Source organism: Bos mutus, unplaced genomic scaffold, assembly GCF_027580195.1.
Source record: "Bos mutus isolate GX-2022 unplaced genomic scaffold, NWIPB_WYAK_1.1 CTG202, whole genome shotgun sequence".
Classification (NCBI taxonomy): Eukaryota; Metazoa; Chordata; class Mammalia; order Artiodactyla; family Bovidae; genus Bos; species Bos mutus.
The window spans coordinates 431,853-453,315 of NW_027219475.1; the positions used below are offsets into that span (position 1 = coordinate 431,853).

The 21,463-nt window shown below is 42.4% G+C and overlaps 1 pseudogene; it reads right to left on the minus strand.

The window, feature by feature from the left end:
- LOC102274114 (antigen WC1.1-like) overlaps nt 1-1,240 on the minus strand; it is a 41,676-nt pseudogene extending 40,436 nt beyond the window's left edge.
- Nucleotides 1,241-21,463: the final 20,223 nt, after the last annotated feature.

Genomic DNA, 21,463 nt, shown 5'->3' on the forward strand with positions numbered 1-21,463 from the left:
CCTCAGGTTTTCCTGATCCCTTAGCATCCCCATAAATAGGATGTGAGCTCCCCACCCAGGTGAGCAGGTGCACCAGTGTGATGAGACTAGATCCTGTCCAACTCACCCATCTTGTCCTCCTCTGAGACCTAAGGACCTTCAAAAAGACCTAAGGACCTTTCACCAGTGAAAGCCCTCACACCTTACTTTCTATAACTTCACACTGACTTTTAGCATTGTCATTTGTTCTTGGGTCTTCACACTCCATTTTACATCACCACTTCTGGGCTGAGCCTGTTCTATTGGCACCTCCCCCATATACTCACCTGATGATACTCTCTTTAGGAACTGTGAGTATAATAAACTATGCTTGCTTACAACTCTCCTATATCCTCTCTTTTAGTTACACTTGTCTGGCCATCTCATGCAAGAAAACAACAAGCTACCAGGATGAACCTAATTCATAGATGATCAACCCAGCAGTTGTACCTGCATGAAACATTTGAACTCAGCCCCCTGCCTTCTATGACACATCACAGAGACTGGAGGGACCACTGACTACGGGTCTGGAGCCTTTCTCTCCAGGGACTAGCAAGTCTTTATGTTGCTTTGAGCACCTAACTTTCAAGAAATCACAGTGTGAGTACAATCTTCTCCCAAGTATGTTCTAAAGTCTGTGATCCATATGCTCGTATTTACTCTGGGACTAAAACTGAAACTAACCTGCTGGGACCCCATTCCCAGACAAGACAAGGCTTACCTGAGCAGACTGCTCCAGCATCCTTGTTATGAGAATGGCCCTCAGGATGATGGTCTTTAACAAGAGGATAAGTACACTCAGTGATAGCTGACTCTGTCCATTTGTAGTAAATATACTGAAACCAAATGGGTCCAATTCCTAGTCCAAATTTAGCCCCTTTGGGAGCATCAACTTCAGGTCCACACCTCAGCTGTCTGCACAGCTGCCTCCTTCGTGTTCCAGTTGTAGTCATTCACTGTGCCCCGTTCTCCTTGGTGCTTCACTTCCACTCTTCCCTCACAGCTGTGGGCTTCATCCATTAGTCTCAGCTCCAGAGCTGCAAGAGAGACACAGACATAGGACACAGGAGAGATTTTAGGAGACAGTGTAGTGGTGTTCTGCTAAATATTAAAAAAAAAAATCTCCTCTCTTCGGGAAAAAACATCCCTGTGAATAACATTTCTTGACTTCTATGGTATAAATATTCTCACCATGGCCAACTCGAAGCTCCCAATGTGCCATCACTGAACCTGGAGCAGGAAGGGAGGCACCAGGTATTTCTCACGAGCCTGTAGAACCAGCTCCAGGGACACCACCCAGGACAGGCCTTCAGAGACTCTGGATGCTGCCCTCCCTGTAGATGTGCCCAAGAACAGGGGCCCAGCTTCACCATCTCAGTTACAGCTCATGGCCCAGAATCCAGGGAGGAATCCTCCCTCTCCCTTCCTGTCCATAGGGAGCATCTCATCCAGCTCAGGAACAGAGGGCTAGGGTAACAGGCTCTCAAGTGTCCCAGTTATTCCTGTAGTCTGGTCTTCACATCCTTCTGTAATCCCCCTCCTCCAAAAAAATACACCTAACAACATGCATCTGCTACGGTTTTTCCAGTGGTCATGTATGGGTGTGAAAGTAGGACTGTGAAGAAAGCTGAGCACCGAAGAATTGATGCTTTTGAACTGTGGAGTTGGAGAAGACTCTTGAGAGTTCCTTGAACTGCAAGGAGATCCAACCAATCCATCCTAAACGAGACCAGTCCTGAATATTCATTGGAAGGACTGATGCTGAGGCTGAAACTCCAATATTTTGGCCACCTCATGCGAAGAGTTGACTCGTTGGAAAAGACCATGATGCTGGGAGGGATTGGAGGAAGGAGGAGAAGGGGACAACAGAGGATGAGATGCCTGGATGGCATCACCAGCTCGATGTACACGAGTTTGGTATATGTACCAACTCTGAGAGTTGGTGATGGACAGGGAGGCCTGGCGTGCTGCGATTCATGGGGTCGCAAAGAGTCAGACAAGACTTAGTGACTGAACAGAATTGAACTGACTGAAGATACGTAATTTGGTCAAAGTGATGAGAAGTCACTTAGATTAGCTTTCAATTGACTGTGGTTTCCCCTTGTTTACCTATCTTACTCTCTCTCTTGCTGTAATGAAGGCAGCTACCACTTTGTGACCTACTCATGGTGAGACCCCTCATGACAAGCAATGGAGGGAGGTCACTAGCCAACAACCAGCCTGGCACTGAGACTCTCAGGTCAACAGTCCATTAAGGTCTGAATGCTGCCAACATCCAGGTGAGTACATTTGGATAATATCCACCCCTGGTTAAACCTTCAGATGATTGCATCCTTGTGAGACCTCATGAGTCAGAGACCCAGGTAAACCATGTCAATTCCTGGTCCACAGAAAGTGTGAGATACTAGGTGTTTTCTGACTTAAGCTGCCAAGTTCAGCAATAGTTTGTTGCACAACAACACATGACTAATGTAGGGCTTCCCTCCAGAGTCAGAAGACAGGGGTTGAACAAGCTGGAGATTTACACATGAGCCTTCACTGCTTCATCCAAAAGAGACTCCTTCCTGTGTGACCAAGTCTGCTGTCTGGTCCCACCTGGAACTGGGACCCAAACCACTTCTCTCTGTTACATCAAGTCTCACCCATTTTCCCAGGTGGTATCTTCCAGTTGGGAACTGAGAAGTGAGTTTCCTGTGACCATGAATTGGCTTCGTTAGCTCTGAATTAGGGTCAGAATGTGAGAATGTTTCTTATAGTCTAAAGAGACTTGATCCCTGGGGCACCATTCACACTGCTCAGGTCTCCACCCCACCCCATGTGCTCTGGAGACAGAAGTGGTGCATTACAGAGGGAACATCTGGGGAAATGCTGAACTGGAGAAGATCCTGGTGTGTAGACAACTCAAGCCAGCACCTACCACAAAACAGCACAGACTGGCTGATTAAACAGCAGAAATACATTTATCTTATCAGAGTTCTAGAGGGTGGTAAGTCCAAGGCACAGTGCTGGCAAGGCAGTGCTCATTTATAACCTCTTCCTTTGGCTGCAAGCCACAGTTTTCTCACTGTGTGCTTACCTGGCCTTTCCTTGGACATATGCACTTAGAGAGAGAGGGGGAGGCCTGTCTCTTCCTCTTCCTGTAATGTCACCTGTTAAATTAAGGCCACATCCTTCTGACTTTAATTAACCTCAAATACCTCCTAAAGGCCCTATCTCCTACGCAATCACTGTGGGGCTAGGTCTTTAAGATATATGTTATGGAGGGACACAGTTCAGTCCATAAACCTGCGTAAGCTCATTCTCAGAAGGAAATAACTATACAAGAGGAGGAGGTGAAGAGACAGTAGACACAGGGAGATGTCCTGTGATGCTTACTCAGATGTTTTAGACTCAGATACTGAAGTGAGAGTAAAGGATTGAAATAGGGTCTTGAAAGTTCATGATAAGTTACTTTTATTAATAATGAAAATGAAGGACCTGTGCTCATATCCAAAAATAGACCTGCTGGGTGGATGAAAACATGTGCATGTATGCACTTCCACTTACCACATCTCTCTATTTAACTGCCCAAATTGTATGTAATTATTTTATCTTGTTAGGCTAGTCATGTTTCTATTATGGCCTGCAATTGTAATTATCTTTCATTTTTGTCTGGCTATTGATTGTGAAAACTGATAAACATCTTTTACTATTGTGGTTATGTAACTATTATTCATTTTAATATCACTGTATCATGATTGGTCAACAGAAAGTAACAGACTTCTATATCACTAAAACTACATTTAAGAGAAAAATCTGTAATCAGTTTCTAAAATCCAGATGTACATTAGAATTATCTTAGAATTTTTTGAGAAATACAAGTGCCCAGGTATTATTTTTTTCCCCCAAAGCTTCAGATGTAATTCTAATGAGCAGCCATGTTTAAAAATAACTGGATTATACGATCTTTTCCTAGTTTGTTTCATTTCACATTCAGTGCTCTCATTTAATTTATGTTTTCTAATTTCTCCATCTCTGTTTTTTGATGTTATTTCCCAATGCTTTATCAAGTGTAACAAAAAGTATATATATTATATTCATATATATTTGTGTGTGTGTCTGTGGGTGTGTCTGTGGGTGTGTCTGTGTGAGTGTATTTGCTTAGTCGCTCAATCGTGTCAGACCCTTTGCAACCCCATAGCCCACCAGGCTCCTCTGTCCATGGAGATACTCCAGGCAAGAATACTGGAGTGGGTTGTCATGACCTCCTCCAGGGGATCTTTCCAATGCTGGGATCGAACCCAGGTCTGCCACATTGCAGGCAGATCCTTTACCTTCTGACCACCAGGGAAGCACATATATATATACATATAATATATAAATATATATTACATATAATATGTATATACCTAAATCAAACCCCTTATGATTATACAGTGGAAGTGAGAAATAGATTTAAGGGACTAGATCTGATAGACAAAATGCCTGATGGACTATGGATGGAGGTTTGTGACATTGTATAGGAGACAGGGATCAAGACCATCCCCAAGAAAAAGAAAAAAGAAAAATGGCTGTCTGAGGAGGCCTTACAAAGCTGTGAAAACAAGAGAAGTGAAAAGCAAAGGAGAAAAGAAAAGATATACCCCCTGGAATGCAGAGTTCCAAAGAATAGCAAGGAGAGATAAGAAAGCCTTTCTCAGTGATCAGTGCAAAGAAATAGAGGAAAACAATAGAATGGGAAAGAGTAGAGATCTCTTCAAGAAAATTAGAGATACTAAGGGAATATTTCTCTTGTGTTGTTGGAAGAGGGTGTTTGCTATGACCAGTGCATTTTCTTGGCAAAACTCTATTAGTCTTTACCCTGCTTCATTCCGTATTCCAAGGCCAAATTTGCCTGTTACTCCAGGTGTTTCTTGATTTCCTACTTTTGCATTCCAGTCCCCTATAACAAAAAGGACATCTTTTTTGGGTGTTAGTTCTAAAATGTCTTGAAGGTCTTCATAGAATCGTTCAACTTCAGCTTCTTCAGCGTTACTGGTTGGGGCATAGACTTGGATTACTGTGATATTGAATGGTTTGGCTTGGAAACGAACAGAGATCATTCTGTCATTTTTGAGATTGCATCCAAGTATTGCATTTCAGACTCTTTTGTTGACTATGATGGCTACTCCATTTCTTCTGAGGGATTCCTGCCCACAGTAGTAGATATAATGGTCATCTGAGTTGAATTCACCCATTCCAGTCCATTTCAGTTCGCTGATTCCTAGAATGTCTATTGTCATCTCTTGTTTGACCATTTCCAATTTGCCTTGATTCATGGACCTGACACTCCAGGTTCCTATGCAATATTGCTCTTTACAGCATTGGACCTTGCTTCTATCACCAGTCACATTCACAGCTGGGTATTGTTTTTGCTTTGGCTCCATCCTTTCATTCTTTCTGGAGTTATTTCTCCACTGACCTCCGGTAGCATATTGAGCACCTACTGACCTGGGGAGTTCCTCTTTCAGTATCCTATCATTTTGCCTTTTCATACTGTTCATGGGGTTCTCAAGGCAAACACACTCTTCCATCAACACCTTCCAACAACACAAGAGAAGACTCTACACATGGACATCACCAGATGGTCAACACTGAAATCTGATTGATTATATTCTTTGCAGCCAAAGATGGAGAAGCTCTATACACTCAACAAAAACAAGACCAGGAGCTGACTGTGGCTCATATCATGAACTCCTTATTCCCAAATTCAGACTTAAATTGAAGAAAGTAGGGAAAACCACTAGACCATTCAGGCATGACCTAAATAAAATCCCTTATGATTATACAGTAGAAGTGAGAAATAGATTTAAGGAACTAGATCTGATAGAGTGCCTGATGAACTATGGAATGAGGTTTGTGACATTGTACAGGGAACAAGAACAGGGATCAAGACCATCCCTATGGAAAAGAAATGCAAAAAAGCAAAATGGCTGTTTGGAGAGGCCTTACAAATAGCTGTGAAAGAAGAGAAGTGAAAGCAAAGGAGAAAAGGAAAGATACAAGCATCTGAATGCACAGTTCCAAAGAATAGCAAGGAGAGATAAGAAAGCCTTCCTCAGTGATCAGTGCAAAGAAATAGAAGAAAACAACAGAATGGGAAAGACTAGAGATCTCTTCAAGAAAATTAGAGATACCAAGGGAACATTTCATGCAAAGATGGGCTCAATAAAGGAGAGAAATGGTATGGACCTAACAGAAGCAGAAGATATTAAGAAGAGGTGGCAAGAATATACAGAACTCTACAAAAAAGATCTTCATGACCCAGATAATCACGATGGTGTGATCACTCACCTAGAGCCAGACATCCTGGAATGTGAAGTCATGTGGGCCTTAGTAAGCATCACTGTGAACAAAGTTAGTGGAGGTGATGGAATTCCAGTGGACCTATTTCAAATCCTGAAAGATGATGCTGTGAAAGTGCTGCACTCAATATGCCAGCAAATTTGGAAAACTCAGTAGTGGCCACAGGACTGGAAAAGGTCAGTTTTCATTCCAATCCCAAAGAAAGGCAATGCCAAACAATGCTCAAACTACCACTCAGTTGCACTCATCTCACACTCTAGTAAAGTAATGCTGAAAATTCTCCAAGCCAGACTTTGGCAATATGTGAACTGTGAACTTCCTGATGTTCAAGCTAGTTTTAGAAAAGGCAGAGGAACAAGAGATCAAATTGCCAACATCCGCTGGATCATGGAAAAAGCAAGAGAGTTCCAGAAAAACATCTATTTCTGCTTTATTGACTATGCCAAAGTCTTTGACTGTGTGGATCACAATAAATTGTGGAAAATTCTTCAAGAGATGGGAATACCAGACCACCTGATCTGCCTCTTGAGAAACCTATATGCAGGTCAGGAAGCAACAGTTTGAACTGGACATGGAACAACAGACTGGTTCCAAATAGGAAAAGGAGTATGTCAAGGCTGTATATTATCACCCTGCTTATTCAACTTCTATGCAGAGTACATTATGAGAAACGCTGGACTGGAAGAAGCACAAGCTGGAATCAAGATTGCCAGGAGAAATATCAATAACCTCAGATATGCAGATGACACCACCCTTATGGCTGAAAGTGAAGAGGAACTCAAAAGCCTCTTGATGAAAGTGAAAGTGGAGAGTGAAAAAGTTGGCTTAAAGCTCAACATTCAGAAAACGAAGATCATGGCATCTGGTCCTATCACTTCATGGGAAATGGATGGGGCAACAGTGGAAACAGTCTCAGACTTTATTTTTCTGGGCTCCAAAATCACTGCAGATGGTGACTGCAGCCATGAAATTAAAAGACGCTTACTCCTTGGAAGGAAAGTTATGACCAACCTAGATAGCATATTCAAAAGCAGAGACATTACTTTGCCAACAAAGTTCCATCTAGTCAAGGCTATGGTTTTTCCTGTGGTCATGTATGGATGTGAGAGTTGGACTGTGAAGAAGGCTGAGCGCCAAAGAATTGATACTTTTGAACTGTGGTGTTGGAGAAGACTCTTGAGAGCCCCTTGGACTGCAAGCAGATCCTAAAGGAAATCAGTCCTGAATATTCACTGGAAGGACTGATGCTGAAGCTGAAACTCCTATACTTAGGCCACCTGATGCGAAGAGCTGACTCATTTGAAAAGACCCTGATGCTGGGAACTATTGATGGCAGGAGGAGAAGGGAATGACAGAGGATGAGATGGTTGGATGACATCACTGACTCAATGGACATGAGTTTGGGTAAACTCTGGGAGTTGGTGATGGACAGGGAGGCCTGGCGTGTTGTGGTCCATGGGGTCTGAAAGAGTCGGACATGACTGAGAGACTAAACTGAAGTGAAGACCACTCTGTCCGTCAGGTACATATCACCTGGGCTACACTCCCCTTCTGCAGGGTGAGAGAGGATGTGGTCTTCTGTGTTTATAGACCCTCCCAACGCCTCCTCTCTGTGCAGCTGCGCAGAGGCAGAGTCCTTGTCCAACATATGAACATTTACACTTCTACACTAATGTTGGTTGTCTAAGACCATCAGGTTCCACTTTGTAAGTTTACAGTTTACAGAATCACAACAGGGTGGCAGAGCTGGAAAAGACAAATTCCTGGAAACTGGAGCCACAGGTTTTATTTTCTTGGGCTCAAAAATCACTGCAGACTGCAACTGAGCCATGAAATTAAAAGACGCTTGCTCCTTGGAAGGAAAGCTGTGACAAACCTAGACAGTGTATTAAAAAGCAGGAACATCACTTTGCCGACAATGTCTGTATAGTCAAAGCTGTGGTTTTTTCTGTACTCAAGTATGGATGTGAGAGTTGGACCATAAGGAAGGCTGAGGGCTGAAGAACTTATGCTTTTAAACTATGGTGCTGTAGAAGACTCTTGAGAGTCCCTTGGATTGCAAGGAGATCAAACCAGTCAATCTTAAAGGAAATAAATCCTGAATATTCATTAGAAGGACTGATGCTGAAACTGAAGCTCTAATACTTTGGCCACCTGCTGAGAAAAGCTGACTCGTTGGAAAAGACCCTGATGCTGGAAAAGATTGAAGGCAAGAGGAGAGGGGAGTGACAGGGGGTGAGATGGTTGGATAGCATCACCAACTCAATGGATATGAGGTTAAGCAAACTCAGATAGTGAAGGATGGGAAAACCTTGGGTACTCTAGTCCATAGGGTCACAAAGAGTTGGACATGACTTTAATGACTGAGTAACAATGACAACAACAGAAACAAAAAAGTCAAGTAAAGTTTAAGTGCTTTTTATGTTTTTAAGAATGACAAATAATATTATTTTCATATTTAAACATATTTGAATGGCCTATGATGAAGACAACAGTCATTGTTTGAACTATTAAAATTAATTAAAATAGAAATATAGATAGACACTAAAGAAATAGATCAACCCTGAATATTCATTGGAAGGACTGATGCTGAATTTGAAACTCCAAAGCTTTGGCCATCTGATGCCAAGAGCTGACTTATCAGAAAAGACTCTGATGCTGGGAAAAAATGAGGACATGAGAAATGGGTAGCAGAAGATGAAATGGTTGGATGGCATCACTGATTCAATGGACATAAGTTTGAGCAAGCTCTAGGAGCTAGTGAAGGACAGGGAAGCCTGGCTTGCTGAAGTTCATGGGGTCTCAGTGAGTCAGACATGGTTTAGTAGCTGAACAGCAAAAAAATAGATGGATGATGGATTTATGACAGTGATGATGGTGCTAGATAAATAGATAGATAAGTAAATATAGAATGCAATAAGGGGCTTTTTGTTTTTTTTTTAATTATTCTTTTTTTATTTATTTTTATTTTTTCCCCCCCACTGCTGGGCATACACACTGAGGAAACCAGAATTGAAAGAGACATGTGTACCCCACTGTTCATCACAGCACTGTTTACAATAGCCAGGACATGGAAGCAACCTAGATGTCCATCAGCAGATGAATGGATAAGGGTCTTTTTAAACATGCTAAATCCCTTTCCCTTTCTTGTATTTCAATTAGTCTCCAAATGAGGTTTCAGGGAGAGAAAGATTGCTGTTACAGGAAACTGAGGGAAGGTACGAGTCATTGTTCAACTCTAGCCCTCCAAGATAGGATTTTGGAATCTCAAAAAGGAAATATATAGTTTAGAAAAAATGAAGAGTTTCTAAACTTCCCATTTTCCCCATTGTATTTTGAAAGTTTCATTTGGTAAGATCCTGAACATAATTGTATTATAAACCATAACTAAAGAAGATGCAAAATATAATTAAAGGGAGCTGCCCCAGACAGAAGGGGAAATAGAAAATCTTCTGCTAGAAGGTGGCTGAAAGCAGGGGGCAAAGAAGATTCACGTGAAGTGGAAAGAGATGGGGTTCATGCTGCCTGGAACCATCAGTGACCCCCCTCCCCTATTATGCATTTAAGAGGAAAGATGGTGGCAAGAATGGAAGCCCTGGTGGGTTGAGAAGACAGATCCAAGAAGAAGGGATTGATGTCCAGTGTGGCCATTGCAGCCTTTTTCTGTTTCCACTGATTAGAGAAGCTCCGAGATAGTCCTGGGAAAGTAGCCCTGGGATGAGTAGAGAAACTGAGAAAGGCAGTAAGGAGATACAAGATAGTGACAAAATTCAAGGTCACCAACATGCTACCCCCACTCCACACGGCCCCTCAGGCTCAGGATTCCCATGATGCAACCCTGCAGCCCACACAAACCCCCCTGAAGCCCCCTCACCCTGACTCTCATCATTTCAGCACTGACATGGGAAGGACACATCTTTGACACACACACCCCAGAGTCCCCACCAGAACTCAGAGATGGCTTCACACCCTCCCCTTCCCACACCTAAAGGTCTCAGTGGAGTCAACATGGGGGGCAGCTATGAGCTAGTCCACAGCCCTGTCACATTCCCCACCAGAAGGACCTCCTATTCCAGTCAGCAGACAAAGCTTCTCTGTCCTGCTATGCCCATCCTTCCTACTTGAGCCTCTAGTGAATGAAAAGGGAGAAAAGATAACTGAACACATTTTTTTTCTCCCTCTAAATATGCTACTATTTACCCATTATTTATACAGGAATCACTTACTTGTCATCTGGTCCTCTCACTCCCAAGCCCCATGACTGGACCTGAACCTTATTTCCTTCTATATCTGGGCCTTTAACACATTAATGATAATAACTGATCATCAATGTCAGAACCAGAATTTAAACTCAGGTGCTGGAGTAGGACCAGGATCTGCTGAATCACTTAGAGTTGATGCTCTACTTCCTATGAACCCAGGTTCATCATTCCTTACCCAGTTATGGAGTCCACAGCATCACCAGAAACCACCAGCCAGACACCTAGAACACAGGATGTGCTTCCTGGGGTCCAGTCATCCCTCCCACAGGATGACACAGGGGTGCATTTAGTGAACCAGGTACACATGATTTCACTTACCTCAGGATGGAGAGCTCACAGGTAAGACACTGTTAGGACTCTAGACTCTGTTATAGGGAGGACTGGGTTGGAAAGGAGGGGCTAACTCGGGTTTGGCATGGGATACCCAGCACCCTATACCCCAGAGCTTGGGATGCAGGGTCAGCATCAACCAACTCACCCTCTGATGAAGTTAAGTCTTCTCTGACACATAAGGAAATCTCAGTGTCCAATCTCATCAAAGATTTGAAGGAGAAAAGCTTTAGGGAGGACACTAACCCAGCTGTGTTCACAGTGAACTCCAGGGGTCAGGAGAACAGGCTTCGGAGCCAGTCTGCCCTGTCTTCACTCACAGCCCAGCCACATACCATGTGTGAAACCTTGAACAGGGTTCTTACACTCTCTCTGTGTAGTGGCTTCCTCTTACCAAAGAAGGGTGTTGATCATGCCTAGATAACAGAGTTTGGGTGAGGATTACATAAGTTGGCATTAGTGATATTATAATCACTAGTTAGCAGTAGAACATAGTAGTGGTAGAGAAGCAGTATTAGGGCATCTCTCTCCATCTCATCCTGGGAATCACAGCACTCTAGAACAGGAATTAAATTCTATTACCTGGAGCCATGAAATTAAAAGATTCTTACTCCTTGGAAGGAAAGTTATGACCAACCTAGATAGCATATTCAAAAGCAGAGACATTACTTTGCCAACAAAAGTCCGTCTAGTCAAGGCTCCGGTTTTTCCTGCAGTCATGTATGGACATGAGAGTTGGACTGTGAAGAAGGCTGAGCGCTGAAGAATTAATGCTTTTGAACTGTGGTGTTGGAGAAGACCCTTGAGAGTCCCTTGGACTGCAAGGAGATCCAACCAGTCCATTCTGAAGGAGATCAGCCCTGGGATTTCTTTGGAGGGAATGATGCTGAAGCTGAAAATCCAGTACTTTGGCCACCTCATGCGAAGAGTTGACTCATTGGAAAAGACTCTGATGCTGGGAGGGATTGGGAGCAGGAGGAGAAGGGGACAACAGAGGATGAGATGGCTGGATGGCATCACCAACTCGATGGACATGAGTTTGAGTGAACTCCGGGAGTTGGTGTTGGACAGGGAGGCCTGGCGTGCTGCGATTCATGGGGTCGCAAAGAGTTGGACACGACTGAGCAACTGAACTGAACTGAACCTGGAGCCTTGACTGGAGCTATCAGAACTCTCCCAGGAACCACATGCTGTGATGGTCATTGGTGCCAGTCAGAGTTGTGAGTCTTTCACACATCTCCCCTTCTCCCTGTGCCCCCATTCTACTGCTCATGAACCTTGACCCTACCATCGTGAATTAAATTATTTACTTGCTAATTTTACTTTATAAGCTGGAATTTACTTGGCAAAAGTTCTGTGTCTAATTCACCTCCATATCCCCAATGCCTGGCTAATTTAAAATGCCAAACTATGTCTAATAAATAAATGAATAAATGAACAGTACTCTAGTAGATGTTTTACACAAATCATTCCTATCAAAAAGAGTTGTTTTGAGAACAGAATTCAACTTGTTGTGGGGACAGCACGATGCAAGTTGCATCATTTGCTGTAAAGATATTTCAAAACTATTAAAAGAAATGAGCTAAGTATGGGTCACAACAAAACCTTTCTGCAATGAATGCAGTAAATTCCAACATCTGGGAAGGAACACAGCCCATTTCCAGAGCAGTGTTGAGACAGCCAGTTCTAAAAATGTATAGATACTGCAAATTTCCTTGTATCTGAAGATACAGAAGAAAAACCACAGCATACTGACAGGTCAAGATGATGAAGTCTCATGCTCTGGTCTTAATCAGATATGACAAAGTGGGCAGGATGTTGATATATTTATTATTAGGCACATTTTCAATAAAAACAACACACAACTGAAACAGGAAGAAAATTTTGTTATGAAAAAGTTCAGCAGAGAGAGAATAAGATGGTGGATGGATAGGTGGACATGGAGTACATCTCTCTCCAGGGATACATCAGGAATACACCTTCAGATACAGAAGTGCATGCAGAACACCAGTTGGGAGCAGACAGGAGTACTTGATGAGTAAAAAGAATATATAGAAACACGCAAAATCTCGGTAGGCCAAAGGAACTAGGGAGGAAAACAGTGTTACTAGGACTGGACCTGCCCTCGGTGGGTGTGGGAACTGAAGCAGGGGTCTGATCCCCACATCGGGGCAACTGTCTGAGTCAGAAGAAACATTTAAGGCTGAAAGTGAAGCAGCTGATCTGTGGCAGCCTAAATAGAATGAGAAGCAGACAGTCCTTGCCGCAGCCATACACACCCTGCAGAGGTCTGCAGGTCCCTTAGAAGGTGTAGCGGCTGGGAGCTGGAGCTTAGGGATTGTGGAGCAATCCCAGGGTGAGGGTTGCTGTTGACTGTGGAGAGATGTATGGAGGGGACATGAGGGAGGAGATCGCGGTGGGAAATGCCTGTGGAGGAAAGCCAGGCAGCCAGGCAGCCATAGAAGCAAGGCAATACTGCTGAGTCTCGCATTGCAGGTGGAGTCATCACCATAGCCTCTCTTTCTCCACAAGCCAGCATCACCAGCATCAGCAGCTGAACAATAAAGAGGCTGGCCCATCAAGTACCTGATGCCAAACTACAGAGTAGGACCCCACCCTACTCTTAAAGCATGCCCCTTTAAGTGCGTGATGAGCTGATCTACAGAGTAGGACCCCAGCCAGGCGGTGGCGGGGAGGGGGGGGTCTCTATGTGCCTGATGTGCGGAACAACAGAGAAGGACCCCAGGCAAGGGAGCCCTGAATGTGCCTGAAAGGGCAGAGCTACAGAGAAAGACTAGCCAGAGAGGCCTTCTGATCACCAGCTACTAAAGGCTCATAAGAAGACTCTGACAGGGCCATAATTCCTATGGCTGCAGCAGTCCCCGTCCCTGCACACTTGGTGCTGCCAGGGTCCCTGTGACACAAGCAGCTGCACCACCTTCATGCTCAACCCTCACTGGGACAGAGCTGCCATGGGCAAAAAAAAAAAAAAAAGTCTTGCATCTATGCATGAGGGGTCACTTCAGTCATGTTCAACTCCTTGCACCATGTGGACTGTGGCCTGCCAAGCTTCTCTGTCAGGGGGGCTCTCCAGGCAAGATTACTGGAGTGCATTGGCCAGTACTGGTTGCCATACCCTTCTAGAGCACTATATTTCTTGCTGCCCTAGCTGCCAACTCCCTTGAGTACCTGGTGCTGCCAGAAGCCTTGTGACCCAAGCAACTGCACCACTTCCACACCTGGCCCTCTCTGGGGCAGATTCAAATCCTCCAGAGCAGCCTCAGGAGCAAACCCAGTGGATGACCCACATGCAGAGGTGGAAATAAAACCACAATTGAAACCCAGGGGCAGTGTGGCTAAGAAAGAAGACCCAAAACCTTCCCACCGACTATACAAGCTACAGATTAAATCCACACAATCAACTAGACAGACCCTATGTCTACAGAATATAGAAAAGGACATTGAAAGCTCCCACAAAAGAAAATATACTAGTTCTGATAGTTGTAGACATTGGAGGCAAGAACACACAGGAGTAGACCAGATTAGAATCTGAGCTGCACAGACAGCAGGTCCAGAGACAGCACAGTGTTGGAGGGCATCCTAGGGAGGTGAGATGGACCATGACTCCGAGCGAGGGAAACGACCCTGACAGCAGTGACTCAAGAAAAACACATTATTCTTATGGTTTGACTTGTTTGGTAGTTTCTTTTGGATTTCCCTCCCCTCCTTTTTTCCCCCTTTTTTTCCATGCCTCTGTTGTAGTTGTCAATTTTATTAGCACTATGAAATCTAATTAAGCTTTTTAGTTGTTTGTTTTTTTTTTAATCACATTTTTATTTTTGTTATAAAGCTGTTTCTATCTACATTGGGCTTTTGCAGTTCTGTGGAGTTTTCCCTTTTTTGTTGTTCTTTTTTCCCTTCCTCTTTTTTTTTCTCTCTCTTTTTATCTTAATATTTAAAAAAACAGTTGTTATTTTTTTCTACATGTATTCCTTTGTTTGCTTTTCCTATGATTCTTTTCCCCTTGCAGTTAAGTTTTAATGTATATAAATCTTTGTTTACCTCTATTTAACTTTACATATATATTCTTTCTTTCTTTTCTTTCTCTCCTTTCCTCTCAACATATTTGTTAGTTTTGTTTTCATTGCTTTATTTCCCACTTGGCACCATGCTTTAGCTTTGTTTTCCAGTTTCTGTTTTACTTAGTTTTATTCTCAATTGGTAGATATAATTTTTGGTTTCCTTTGTTTGCTGGGTCAGTCTGTTGTACTTTATTTTTGTTGGACTGTTTTGATTTTGCTTGTGGGTGTATATGTATATACATATATTCCATTATTTTAATTATAATTTGCCTGATTTTGTAACTGCCATTTGTCTGGGGTTCATCTTTGGTTGCTCATTCTTGGGGTATTTGTTTTAATCTCAATTAATGCCACAACAAACCACTTGTGGAATATTTGTTCCTGACCAGAGATCAAGCTCTGAGTCTTTGGAGTGGGCACACTGACACCAAGACCCTAGACTACCAGAGAACTAACCTTAGGGAGTATCAAATAGTGAGAACTCCCACAAAGGCAACACTTGAATACAAGAGCCGGCATCATCCAACCACCAGTAGCACCCTGTGCAGGACATCTCATCTAAACAACACATAAAACAAAAATATAAATCCAATCTTCAGCAGACAGGATTACCACCTCACTCAGCCTTGCCCATCAGAGGAAAAAAAACAAAAAAACACACACACACACACACACACACACACACACAAAACTAGCACAAACCTCACACTATATGAAGCTTATACAAAACACTGCACCAACCTTAGGAGAGGAGAAACCAAAAAGAAGAAAGACTTCAACCCTGAATCCCAGGAAAAGGAGACCTCAAACACAATAAGTCTAAATAATAATAATAATAATGAAAAGGCAGAGAAATATTGCACAAATGAAGGAACAAACTAGAAAGACACAAGTCCAAGTAAATGAAGAGGAAATTGGCAAACTACCTGAAAAATAATTCAGAATAATGATACTAAAGATGATCAAAGACCTTGAGAACAGAATGGAGAAAATGCAAGAATCAAACAACAAAGAACTAGAAGAATTAAAGAATAAACATACAGAGACAAACAACACAATTCTGAAATTAAGAATATCTGAAGCAGAGGAAAGAATCAGTGAGCTGGAAGACAAATGCTGAAAGTAACTTCTGAAGAGCAGAATAAAGTAAAAAGAATGAAAAGAATTGAGGATGGTATCAGAGAGCTTTGGACAGTATCAAATGCACCAACATTCAAATTATAGGGGTCTGGGAAGAAGAAGAAAAAAAGAAAGGATATGAGAAAATTTTTGAAGAGATTATAGTTGAAAATTTCCCCAGCATGGAAAAGGAAATAGTCAAACAAGTCCAAGAAATACAGAGTCCTATACAGGATAAACCCAAGAAGAAACACACCAAGACACATACAAATCAAGCTAAGAGAGATCAATCACGAAGAAAAAATATTAAGAGCATCAAGGGAAAAGCAACAATTAATATACAAGGGAAATCCCATATATTTAACAGCTGATCTTTCAGCAGAAACTCTGTAGGCCAGAAGGGAATGGCAGGATATATTTAAAGTACAGACAGGGAAAAATCTACAACCAAGATTACTCTACTCAGCAAGGATCTCATTCAAAATCAATAGAGAAATCAAAAGCTTTTCAGACAAGCGAAAGTAAAGAGAATTCAGTACCACTAAACCAGCTTTACAACAAATGTTAAACAGACGTAAATAGTCAAGAAACATAAGGGAAGAAAAAGATCTATAAAATCAAATCCCAAACAATTAAGAAAATGGCAATCAGTTCAGTTCAGTTCAGTCACTCAGTCGTGTCCGACTCTTTGCGACACCATGAATCGCAGCACCCCAGGCCTACCTGTCCATCACCAACTCCCGGAGTTCACTCAGACTCACGTAGATAAAGTCAGTGATGCCATCCAGCCATCTCATCCTCTGTCGTCCCCTTCTCCTCCTGCCCCCAATTCCTCCCAGCATCAGAGTCTTTTCCAATGAGTCAACTCTTCACATAAGGTGGCCAAAGTACTGGAGTTTCAGCTTTAGCATCATTCCTTCCAAAGAAATCCCAGGGCTGATCTCCTTCAGAATGGACTGGTTGGATCTCCTTGCAGTCCAAGGGACTCTCAAGAGTCTTCTCCAACACCACAGTTCAAAAGTATCAATTCTTTGGTGCTCAGCCTTCTTCACAGTCCAACTCTCACATTCATACATGACCACTGGAAAAACCGTAGCCTTGACTAGATGGACCTTTGTTGGCAAAGTAATGTCTCTGCTTTTGAATATGCTATCTAGGCTGGTCATAACTTTTCTTCCAAGGAGAAAGTGTCTTTTAATTTCATGGCTGTAATCACCATCTGCAGTGATTTTGGAGCCCCCAAAATAAAGTCTGACACTGTTTCCACTGTTTCCCCATCTATTTCCCATGAAGTGATGGGACCAGATGCCATGATCTTCGTTTTCTGAATGTTGAGTTTTAAGCCAACTTTTTCACTCTCCTCTTTCACCTTCATCAAGAGGCTTTTTAGTTCCTCTTCACTTTCTGCCATAATGGTGGGGTCATCCATATCTGAAGTTATTGATATTTCTCCCAGCAATCTTGATTCCAGCTTGTGCTTCTTCCAGTCCAGCGTTTCTCATAATGTACTCTGCATAGAAGTTAAAAAAGCAGGGTGACAATATACAGCCTTGATGTACTCCTTTTCCTATTTGGAACTAGTCTGTTGTTCCATGTCCAATTCTAACTGTTGCTTCCTGACCTGCATATAGGTGTCTCAAGAGGCAGGTCAGGTGGTCTGGTATTCCCATTTCTTTCAGAATTTTCCACAGTTTATTGTGATCCACACAGTCAAAGACTTTGGCATAGTCAATAAAGCAGAAATAGATGTGTTTCTGGAACTCTCTTGCTTTTTCCATGATCCAGCGGGTGTTGACAATTTGGTCTCTGGTTCCTCTGCCTTTTATAAAACCAGCTTGACAATCTGGAAGTTCATGGTTCACGTATTGCTGAAGCCTGGCTTGGAGAATTTTGAGCATTACTTTACTAGTGTGTGAGATGAGTGCAATTGTGTGGTAGTTTGAGCATTCTTTGGCATTACCTTTCTTTGGGATTGGAATGAAAACTGACCTTTTCCAGTCCTGTGGCCACTGCTGAGTTTTTCAAATTTGCTGGCATATTCAGTGCAGCACTTTCACAGCATCATCTTTCAGGATTTGAAATAGCTCAACTGGAATTCCATCACCTCCACTAGCTTTGTTCATAGTGATGCTTTCTAAGGCCCACTTGACTTCTCATTCCAAGATGTCTGGCTCTAGGTCAGTGATCACACCATAGTGATTATCTGGATCGTGAAGATCTTTTTTGAACAGTTTCTCTGTGTATTCTTGCCACCTCTTCTTAATATCTTCTGCTTCTGTTAGGTCCATACTATTTCTGTGCTTTATCGAGCCCATCTTTGCATGAAATATTCCCTTGGTATCTCTAATTTTCTTGAAGAGATCTCTAGTCTTTCCCATTCTTTTGTTTTACTCTATTTCTTTGCATTGATCACTAAAGAAGACTTTCTTATCTCTCCTTGCTATTCTTTGGAACTCTGCATTCAGATGCTTATATCTTTCCTTTTCTCCTTTGCTTTTTGCTTCTCTTCTTTTCACAGCTAATTGTAAGGCCTCCCCAGACAGCCATTTTGCTTTTGTGCATTTCTTTTCCATGGGGATGGTCTTGATCCCTGTCTCCTGTACAGTGTCACAAACCTCCGTCCATAGTTCATCAGGCACTCTATCTATCAGATCTAAGCCCTTAAATCTATTTCTCACTTCCACTGTATAATCATAAGGGATTTGATTTAGGTCATACGTGAATGGTATAGGGGTTTTTCCCTACTTTCTTCAATTTAAGTCTGAATTTGGCAATTAGGAGTTCATGGTCTGAGCCACAGTCAGCTCCTGGTCTTGTTTTTGTTGACTGTATAGACCTTCTCCATCTTTGGCTGCAAAGAATATAATCAATCTGATTTCAGTGTTGACCATCTGGTGATGTCCATGTGTAGAGTCTTCTCTTGTGTTGTTGGAAGAGGGTGTTTGCTATGACCAGTGCATTTTCTTGGCAAAACTCTATTAGTCTTTACCCTGCTTCATTCTGTATTCCAAGGCCAAATTTGCCTGTTACTCCAAGTGTTTCTTGACTTCCTACTTTTGCATTCCAGTCCCCTATAATAAAAAGGACATCTTTTTTGGGTGTTAGTTCTAAAAGGCCTTGTAGGTCTTCATAGAACTGTTCAACTTCAGCTTCTTCAGTGTTACTGGTTGGGGCATAGACTTGGATTACTGTGATATTGAATGGTATGGCTTGGAAACGAACAGAGATCATTCCGTCGTTTTTGAGATTGCATCCAAGTATTGCATTTCAGACTCTTTTGTTGACTATGATGGCTACTCCATTTCTTCTGAAGGATTCCTGCCCACAGTAGTAGATATAATGGTCATCTGAGTTAAATTCACCCATTCCATTCCATTTTAGTTCGCTGATTCGTATAATGTCGACGTTCACTCTTGCCATCTCCTGTTTGACCACTTCCAATTTGCCTTGATTCATGGACCTAACATTCCAGGTTCATATGCAATATTGCTCTTTACAGCATCGGACCTTGCTTCTATTACTAGTCACATCCACAAATGAGTATTGTTTTTGCTTTAGCTCCATCCCTTCATTCTTTCTGGAGTTATTTCTCCACTTATGTCCAGTAGCATATTGGGCACTTACCAACCTGGGGAGTTCCTCTTTTGTATCCTATCATTTGCCTTTTCATACTGTTCATGGGGTTCTCAAGGCAAGAATACTGAAGTGGTTTGCCATTCCCTTCTCAAGTGGACCACATTCTGTCAGACCTCTCCACCATGACTCGCCTGTCTTGGGTGGCCCCACGGGCATGGCTTAGTTTCATTGAGTTAGACAAGGCTGTGGTCCTAGTGTGATTAGATTGACTAGTTTTCTGTGATTATGGTTTCAATGTGTCTGCCCTCTGATGCCCTCTTGCAACACCTACCATCTTACTTGGGTTTCTCTTACCTTGGATGTAGGGTATCTCTTCACGGCTGCTCCAGCAAAGTGCAGCCGCTGCTCCTTACCTTGGATGAGGGGTATCTCCTCACTGCCACCCTTTCTGACCTTGAATGTGGAATAGCTCCTCTAGGCCCTCCTGTGCCCATGCAGCCACCGCTCCTTGGAGGTGGGGTTGCTCCTCCCGGCCACCGCCCCTAGCCTCGGACGTGGGGTAGCTCCTCTTGGCCGCCTCCTCTCAGGCATGGGGTCCTCCCGGCTTCTGCCCCTGACCTCGGACGTGGGGTAGCTCCTCTCGGCTGTGCTAAGTGCCGGTCACAGCCGCCCACACTAAATGCACCAGTTGCAGCCAAGATTAATAAAACTAAAGCTGGTTCTTTGAGAAGATAAAGAAAATTGACAAACCTTTAGCCAGACTCATCAAGAAAAAAAGAGAAAAGAATCAAATCAACAAAATTAAAATTGAAAAAAGAGAGGTTACAACAAACAATGCAGAAATACAAAGGATTATAAGAGACTATTAAGAACAACTATATGGCAATAAAATGGATAACTTGGAAGAAATGGACAGATTCTTAGAAAAGTTCAATCTTCCAAGAATGAACCAGTAAGACAATAACCCTGTATGCGAGACAGCAAAAGAGACAAAGGTGTATAGAACAGTCTTTTGGACTCTGTGGGAGAGGGAGAGGATGGGATGTTTTGGGAGAATGGCATTGAAACATGTATAATATCATATATGAAACAAATCGCCAGTCCAAGTTCGATGCATGATACTGGTTGCTTGGGACTGGTGCACTGGGACGACCCAGAGGGATGATACGGGGAGGGTGGAGGGAGGGGTGTTCAGGATGGGGAACACGTGTATACCTGTGGCAGGTTCATGTTGATGTATGGCAAAACCAATACAATATTGTAAAGTAATTAGCCTCCAATTAAAATAAACAAACTTACATTAAAAATAAAAAATAAAAAAGAAATAAATAGAAATTATGAACAACACAATTACAGGCACTGAAATTGAGACTGTGATAAAAAAAAAAACTCCCCAAAAAACAAAAGCCCAGGATGAATTCTATCAAACATTTAGAGAACAGCTAATTCCTATCCTTCTAAAACTCTTTCAAAAAATTGCAGAGGAAGAAACACTTCCAAATTAATCCTATGAGGCCACCATCACCCTGATACCAAAATCAAACAAAGACAATGCAAAAAGAAAAAGAAAACTGCAAGCCAATATCACTGATGAACATAGATGCAAAATTCCTCAACAAAATTTTAGCAAACAGAATTCAACAACAAATTAAAAAACTCATACACCATGATCAAGTTGGAATTATTCCATGGATGCAAGAATTCTTCAATATATGCAAGTCAATAAATGTGATACACCATATTAACAAATTG